Source organism: Aotus nancymaae, unplaced genomic scaffold, assembly GCF_030222135.1.
Source record: "Aotus nancymaae isolate 86718 unplaced genomic scaffold, 86718_ANA_hifiasm-v0.15.2.pri h1tg000049l, whole genome shotgun sequence".
Lineage (NCBI taxonomy): Eukaryota > Metazoa > Chordata > Mammalia > Primates > Aotidae > Aotus > Aotus nancymaae.
The window spans coordinates 19,658,468-19,666,674 of NW_026988463.1; the positions used below are offsets into that span (position 1 = coordinate 19,658,468).

At 43.6% G+C, this 8,207-nt stretch overlaps 1 protein-coding gene across 2 annotated transcripts in view; it reads right to left on the reverse strand.

Annotated features, from left to right (window-relative positions):
• DCUN1D3 (defective in cullin neddylation 1 domain containing 3) overlaps positions 1 to 8,109 on the reverse strand; it is a 44,926-nt gene extending 36,817 nt beyond the window's left edge. The window contains exons 1-2 of one of the 2 annotated variants that reach the window (XM_012464694.3): positions 7,968 to 8,109; positions 3,635 to 3,708 (exon numbers count right to left, since the gene is read on the reverse strand). The gene's annotated coding sequence lies outside the window, so the exon portion shown is untranslated. The remainder of the gene's footprint in view (positions 1 to 3,634; positions 3,709 to 7,967) is intronic. The other variant, XM_012464693.3, reaches the window with a different exon arrangement.
• Between the last annotated feature and the right edge of the window lie 98 nt (positions 8,110 to 8,207).

Below are 8,207 nucleotides of genomic sequence, written 5' to 3' on the forward strand. Positions count from 1 at the left end.
GTGACAGGAAATGGAAGTCTGTCTCAGCATTTTGCACAGGTGTTCGAGAGCATGCTCACTTGCTTATCTGAAAAACTTACAGTGTACTGACCATTTTGGGGTTTGATTTGGGGGAAAAAATAAAACCTGCAGGGATAATGCCTCAATTCCTATTTGAAGGTAATATGGTCACTTTCAGAACTATTCTGAAGAAAAAAGGCCAGCTCTCTATTAATTATCCACAGCCACTACTAAAACTAAGAAGCCTCCCACTCCATTACCCATTAGTAACTTTGCTTCGCATATGCTTCACTGTAAGGAATCTTCTTTGAAAGATAAATAGTTTGTGACAAAATGTTTGAGTACTGAACCCAAGAATACAGAGTCCAAACACCAAGGGTTCAATTAAACTCGAACTTTATTGAGTGCCTACACTGACTTGTTTGAGAGATATAGTGCAACAGAGAGAAGAATAATTAGTGAAGAGAAGGCCTGATTCTAGCCCTGCTGCTGCCTATAGCTTGCTCTGTAACTTTAAGCATTTACTCATCTTTTTTTTTTTTTTTTAAAAAATAAGACAAGGTCTCACTCTGTCACCCAAGTTAGAGTACAGTGGTGCAATCTCAGCTCACTGCAGCCTCGACCTGCTGCCTCAGCCTCCTGAGCAGCTGACACTACAGGTGCACAACACCATGCCCAGCTCCTTTTTCTTATTTCTTATAAAATAGGATCTCACTGTGTTGCCAAGACTGGTCTCAAATTCCTAGAATCAAGCGATTCTCCTGCCTCATCCAAAGTACTGAGATTACAGGCATGCAGTGAACTACCATGCCCAGCCTACTCATGCTTGATTTCTGTTTTCCCACTAAAAAACACCACTTTCAACCTGTTTTCAGCCTCAGAACATTTTCTTATAGGGTAGCCCAATATAACAGAAGATTACAGTAACTTTTCACAGACTGAAGTAGTAACGTGAAATGGAAGGAAAACAGCAAAACCCCCACATCCCTGCCACAAGCATACTTCAACAGTGGCCAGAGAGGGCTCCTCAAAGCCCAGCTTGAAATAAACACCAAATATGCTAAGATTCTGCAAAAGGATCTGACTTTTTCCTGCTTCTCCTAAAGTCAGGAAGAGGAATTAACAGCATTCAATGTAGTAATGCTATGTCTTAAGACTTGTTCAGAATCAAAATTACAGAACACATACTGATCCACTTTAGGCAAACACTGCATAGAGTTCAAACCCACCATGAATGATAGAGAGCTAAAAGCTGTAACCCAATTCTGTTGCTTGTGTGGGAACAATCTGCTACTAAAATAAAGGGGCAGGCCAGGTGTGGTGGCTCATGCCTGTAATCCCAGACTTTGGGAGGCTAAGGCGGGCAGATCACTTGAGGTGAGGAGTTCGAGACTAGCCTGGGAAACACAGCGAAACTCCATCTCTACTAAAAATATAATAAATTAGATGGGCATTGTGGTGCATGCCTGTAGTCCCAGCTACTCAGCAGGGCTGAGGCAGGAGGATCGCTTGAGCCTAGGAGGTTGAGGCTGCAATAAGCCCTGATCATGCTACTGCATTCCAGCCTGGGCCAGAGTGAGACTCTGTCTCAAAAAATAAATAAAAACATAATAAATTAAAAAGGGGCAGGTCTTTCCAACACTTTCTCTTGGACCAACAGGCAGGAAGAGGGGCAGTGGCTCCGAGATACTAAATGTCTCAAAAATGAAGAGTGCCACACTACACACTGCTGTTATCTGAGATCCTTAGTCAGTCATCAGACCTGGTCTGAATCTGCAGGCCCAAGTGAATTATTTCTAGTCACCAGGTCCTGCAGTTGAGCCCTCAAAGAGGGCAGGGCACAAAAGGATCAGGGACGATGCTTCCCAACACTATGTCATCTAAGTTTCTGTGTGGCAATTCAATCCTAAGGCCAACAACATAACACAGCTCAAAGGACACTCTTGAACAAGACCAAGCCCTCAGGAAGGTAGGAGGAGTCATCAACAGTCTGCCTTTGCATGCAACCAGGCTGGTATCCAGGCACTGGGCATAGGTGACTTATTTTGCCACAAGAGCTAATCACTACCTCAGGACTGAGGTGGTGATTTACTAAGCTTTACTAAGCTTCCCCATTCTGATGTATATTTAAAGAAGGTCTCATTTGCACACATCTTAAAGAAAATGATTTGGCATTTCCCTCTCTGCCATTCTCTTCTTTCAACATATCACAACTTCAAAGAGTAAGAGTTTGAGCCACTTCTAACCTTTTCTCTCATTTTCAGTGCAATCAGCCATCTGTATCAACAGGTTCTACATCAGCAGATGTGACCAACCACAGATCAAAAATATTTGGAAAATACATACATATTAATACAACAATAAAAATATGAATTTTTAAAAATACAGCATAGCAACTATTTCCATACCATTTATGTTGTATTTGGCTGTTGTTTTTGAGATGGGGTCTTGCTCTGTCACCTAGGCTGGAGTTCAGTGGCTCCGTCATGGCTCACTACAGCCTCAACTTCCTGGGCTCAAGCAATTCTCCTGCCTTAGTGACCCCAGTAGCTGGGACTTCAGGCATGCAGCACCATGCCTGGCTAAGTTTTTAAAATCTTTTGTAGAGACAGGGTCTGACTATGTTGCCTAAAGCTAGACTTGAACTCCTGGTCTCCAAGCCATCCTCCTACCTCAGCCTCCTAATGTGCTGAGATTACAGGAATAAGCCATCACATCCAACCTGTATTAGGTATTATAAGTAATCTAGAAATGCCTCCTAAGTAGCTGAGACTACAGATGTGTATCACCGTCACTCCCTGCACCTTCCCATATACTACCACTTTATATAATAGCCTTCATCATTTGTAAATTTTGGTATCTAAGGGGTCCAAAACCAATCCCCCAGGATACCAAGGGGATGTAAATAAGTTACGCTCTAGTTTGTAATTATTTACTAATTAAACAGTCAAGTTCTGTAGTAATCTTTCCCCACCACCCAAAAGAAACAGGACTCATCATCATCTAGAAAAACAAACATAAGAACTAGTGAAACTATATTTGAATTGAAAGACACTAACTCCATTGTGCAAAGAGCTTCAGAACAGTCCCAACATGGAGGGAGAACAGATTCTGGTTCACTGGTATCAACATGTATAAACAGACACAAAGAGATAATTTTCAGTTATCAAGACCTGGGGAGACAGGAGTTACCACATCATTACCATCGTTTCAACCTAAGCTACCACTTCTTCGCCTCAAAACAACTGGCAGCTAGTGTACAACGAACTCTCCTTCCTACGGCACAAGTAAACAGTCCCTGACTATTTCAAGTACTCATACAACGATTCTGTTTTTCACTTCCAGTATTTGTCCAATAAATTACATGAGCTATTCAATAATTTATTATAAAATAGCCTTGTTAGATACATTTGCCCAACTGCAGGCTAATGTTCTTGGCATGTTTAAGGGAGGTTAGGCTAAGCTATGAGGTTTGGTAGGTAAGGTATATTAAATGCATTTTTTACTTACAATGCCTTCAACTTACGATGGGGTTATCAAAGGTAACCACATTGTAAATCAAACATCTGTATACCAAAACAGTAGCAAAATCAGATTACCTTTAAGTCGTGTAATGCAAGGCAAAACCACTTACCCACAACTGCAATAGCAAGTGGCATCAACTGGCTTTCTAAGTTGCCCACCTTTCAGAAGAGTTTGTCCAAAAGCCTGCAAAGTGTAAGAAACAAATCCACTGGTACCCTAAATTAAAAGGCCAGCTCAGGTCCAAAGATCCAATTTGCTTAATTTTGCAGATTCTTTCCCCAAACACAATTAGTAGCCAATGTAGGAGTCAATGGCTTCCCCTTGTGTTCAAGTCCCCTCCTACCCATCCACCCCCTTTCAAAAATTAGAAAAGAGCCATCAGTCTCCAAACTGGCTGATGAAACTTCAGCCTACAGGATATTTTCATACTTGAGTTACAATAAACCATTGAAATAAAGATGAAGTGGAGAGCTTAGTAACCCATCGGATAGAGCATTTTATGCCCAGCATCAGCATATGAGTTAAATCCAAAATCTTTAACCTGGGCCCAAGCCAAATAATTAAATTAATAAATCTCACTATCGATTCTCTATTCCTTTGAGATAGTCTAGTACGGACAGTAGAAGCTATTTGCCTGTTCCTAGCTGTTTACTTTAGTCATTTGCTTGCTAACTAAAAGACTTTCTGTTTGCAGTCAAGTCAGAATTAGTAATTCAGTACCAGGATCTACCTCGTCCCCTTCATTACCCCTAGAACTGCACAGAAAGCTCTGTTCAAGTTTTCGACAGTCCTTCCACAGGTGCCACTAGAATACTAGAACAGGTGACAAGTCTTCAATTTCTAATCGTTTTCTCCAAACACTAAAAGGTTTTATTTAGCATTTCTAATACTGAGTTTACTACAAATAGCCCAAGCAACATTTAAGTCTCTCAACTGCCTGGCTCAAAGAGTCAATTCACTCAAAGAACACACTAGTCACTGTTGTGGGGTTCAAAAGAAGAAAAAAGCATATTCTGTTTCAGCCCACTGTAACATGGCTCAAGAAGGCCAAATCAAGGAGTCATGATTGGGCCTCTCAAGTGGACAATCTGGTCAAGGTGAGGCTGAAAAGCAGTACATTATTAGAGATGAATGCCCCCAGCAGGAAGCAAAAGTAGGTTACATCCCTCGGTTACATGCCAACACAAAGATGCCGACACAGTGGAATTGAGCTCCATAATGGTCATTTATCTAATGTAATCCACTGAGTGAATGTTTAGCACCAACCTACACCTCAGTTGAGCATTACTAGTCATCAGGAGGACCAGACAAGAGTGGAACTATTGCAACATAAACTCTGCCTCCCTACAAAAGACAACCTGAAACTTAGATCCTGATGGACATCTTGGTAGACCGACAAGGGCATGTTATTAACACTTGCCCAATCTTTCAACTTTAAATACATGCAGTGCTAGAAGCAAAGGAGTATTCGTATACTAGAACACATTCAGAGAATATATTATGCAGTTTTAAATAGCAGCATATAAGACAAAATAAGGAAAGAGGTGTGCCCTCAATTGAACATCCTGCTGAAATCTGAACACTCAGCTTGAGATTTATCTGCTAGAAAAGACCCAGGTGACCACTGCCTCTTCCTCTCCCACTTAGCAGAGTGACTTTTTTTTATTATGATAGTCCAGCAGTACCTGCAAAAACAGTAAGTGATAAGACCCTAGTTAAGGCAATAGAATTAGTCAACAAGCAGCATCATTTTTTACTTCCTCCTCCTTCTGGCTCTTAATTTGTTTGCCTACCTATTCTGAGCCCCACAGCCACCTCTCTGACCTTATCTCCAACCCTTCCCGGTGTTCACTAAGCTCTGTCTATTACTTACACAACCCATCCTCTTCCCACTACCTCCCACCTAGCCTGACCCTTTCTTCCCATTCCCTGGACCTTGACAAGCACATTCCAGCCAGTTTCTGCACCAGCTGTTCCCTGAACCTGGAAGGATCTTCCCCTTATCTTTGGCTGGCTCCTTCTTTATACTTAAAGCTCAACTTAAGTGTCACCTCCTCAGAAAGGTCCTCTTTGACCGTATCTACAGTTAAGACACTTCCTATCACATCACTCTTATTTTCTTCAGCACTTGATCAAAATCTGATTTATTGGAGTATACACTACCTCTCTCTCTGTCCCCAACTCCCACTCTGATGTAAGCTCCATGAGAGGGTGAACCTTTTGCTTGTGACCACCTTTGTACACCCAGTGCCTTGTGGACTTTTTATTCAATGGAAAACTAGGTTCCAAATCAGTTAAAGTGAGAACAGTAGTCATTCTTCTGTTGTATTTTTGTGAAACACCTAAACACACTGTTACTGATACAATGAAGGCATTAAATATTCTGTTTAATAGGGTCTGAAAGTCCTGAACAGGACTTCCTAGCATGAGATATTTCTAGCGCTATGCATATCAAGCTCAGTTACAGAAGGACAGGATTTATGGGCACTTTCTAATCAAATGACTCCTAAGGCTGGGCCTGGTGGCTCATGCCTGTAGTACCAGCATTTTGGGAGGCAGAGGTGGGCAGATCACGAGAGGTCAGGAGTTCAAGACCAGCCTGACAACATGATGAAACCCTGTCTCTAAAAAAAAAAAAAAAAAAGGACTCCTAAAATGTGGGCACTACCTCTTAAAGTTCTTCAGAAAATAATTTCAGATCCTACAAAAGATTTCTGAGGCTGGGCGCGGTGGCTCAAGCCTATAATCCCAGCACTTTGGGAGGCCGAGGCGGGTGGATCATGAGGTCAAGAGATCGAGACCATCCTAGTGAACAAAGTGAAACCTCGTCTCTACTAAAAAATACAAAAATTAGCTGGGCATGGTGGTGCACGCCTGTAGTCCCAGCTACTCGGGAGGCTGAGGCAGGAGAATTGCTTGAACCCAGGAGGCGGAGGCTGCAGTGAGCCGAGATCGTGCCATTGCACTCCAGCCTGGGTAACAAGAGCAAAACTCCGTCTCAAAAAAAAAAAAAAAAAAAAAGATTTCTGAAGAATATATCAACATCCAAAGGAAAATCATTACTCTTCACTCTGAAATCCGTATGAGAGGCTAGAGGAGTGCTCCTTGGTGATTTTTTTTTTTAACTAACAGCATATCAACAAAGAGGCCTTCTTTCCATTCTCTGCTTTCTTCAAACAATTTTTTTCATATCCATTATTGGTTTGTATTCGCCCTTAAAACAAAACTAAACAGACTAAACAGATCACATTGTCTCATTTAGGACCCCCTATACACAAAGAATCAGCTACATAAAGATGAAAATCAGCACAAGCTGAATGTCACTGAAGATTCGTGTGCCACACACAAATGGAGAAAAAGATAAAAGAGCTATTGTCCAATTGTAGAAACAAAAAAGTAATATGGGGTTTTCTGTTCTCTAAAGTGCATCATGAAAAGTGGGTGGAGAGAAACACAGAAATCCAGAATTAGCCTAGCAAATCATTTTGGGAAGAGCTAACAACATGTAAATTCCTCACACATAAAGTATTTTGAGCAAGAGACCTTGATTCCTGGGCTATGATGCCATTCAGGATTCCTTGCAAAAGCTTTGGAACTCCAGTATTCATAAAAGAAAATGCTCATTATAATCGGAGCTACCCGGCGTCAGAGGTACTCCCAACGTGACAGCCTGTGTGAAGTATTACAAAGCTTGCAGTTAAGATCTGGGATAGAGGCTGAACACCAAATTCAAAAGAGGTAACCAAGGCACTAAGTGCCATAAAGGAAGAAAGGGGAAGGGAAAAAAAACAAAACACGATTGCCACTCAGCCACAGAATTAAAGTGGAAACCAGGGTGTGCATGGGGGAGGATGAGGGGTGAGAAGTGGCGGGGCGGGGGGAGGGCAAACAATACATTTGTCACCCCGTCCCACTTCTTACAGAGGATACAGGCAAAGCCTCCAGCCCCATTACCTCGGACACAGATGGTTATCGTTTACAGCAAAGGTGCACAGAAAGGCCTTCAGGTCTAAGCCCCTTAATTCCAGGCTGTTAATGATTAAAGAGAAGGATGGGGGTGGGGAGGGAAATGAGGGCGGAGGGAGCTGGGAGATTCACCCACCACCTCCCCCTTGGGTTCCTACCTCACAGCGCTCACCCAGGACATAGGACCAAAGTCTGCACCTACTCCAGGGCAGCTCCAACCCCAGATCCCCAGGCCCTGGGTTGAGGGGTGCTGGTCGTGGGGAGGCAGGGACAGTAGGTAAGTTTTCTGAGCCCTGCAGCTGACACGCCACAGGCTCCCCTCACAGCCTCTTCTTCCAGAGGGACCAGTCCAGACAACGCGCTGACTTCCACTCCTCCCTTTCCACCCCCCTTTCTCGAAGGTACCCAACCCCCGCCCCTTCATCTCTCAATGCCCCCCCGCCTTTTCTTTAACTCCCCCCCTCCCCAAAACTCACAGCTGCTCCAGAGGTTCCTCCAGTCAAACCCTTTCTGGAAACGACGGCGGCCCGGCGGGTCCAAACCACCTACCATCCCCGCTCGCGTTTCCAGGCTCCCTACCCCCGCCGCCACCGCCTCTTCTTCCACCACTGCCACCGCCTCCTCTTCATCTGCGGCCCACCGGCGGCGGCCGCCCCGAAGCCCCGCCCCCTCCATCGCCTCCTGCATCATCACTTCCGGTAACCCCGCCGGCCGCC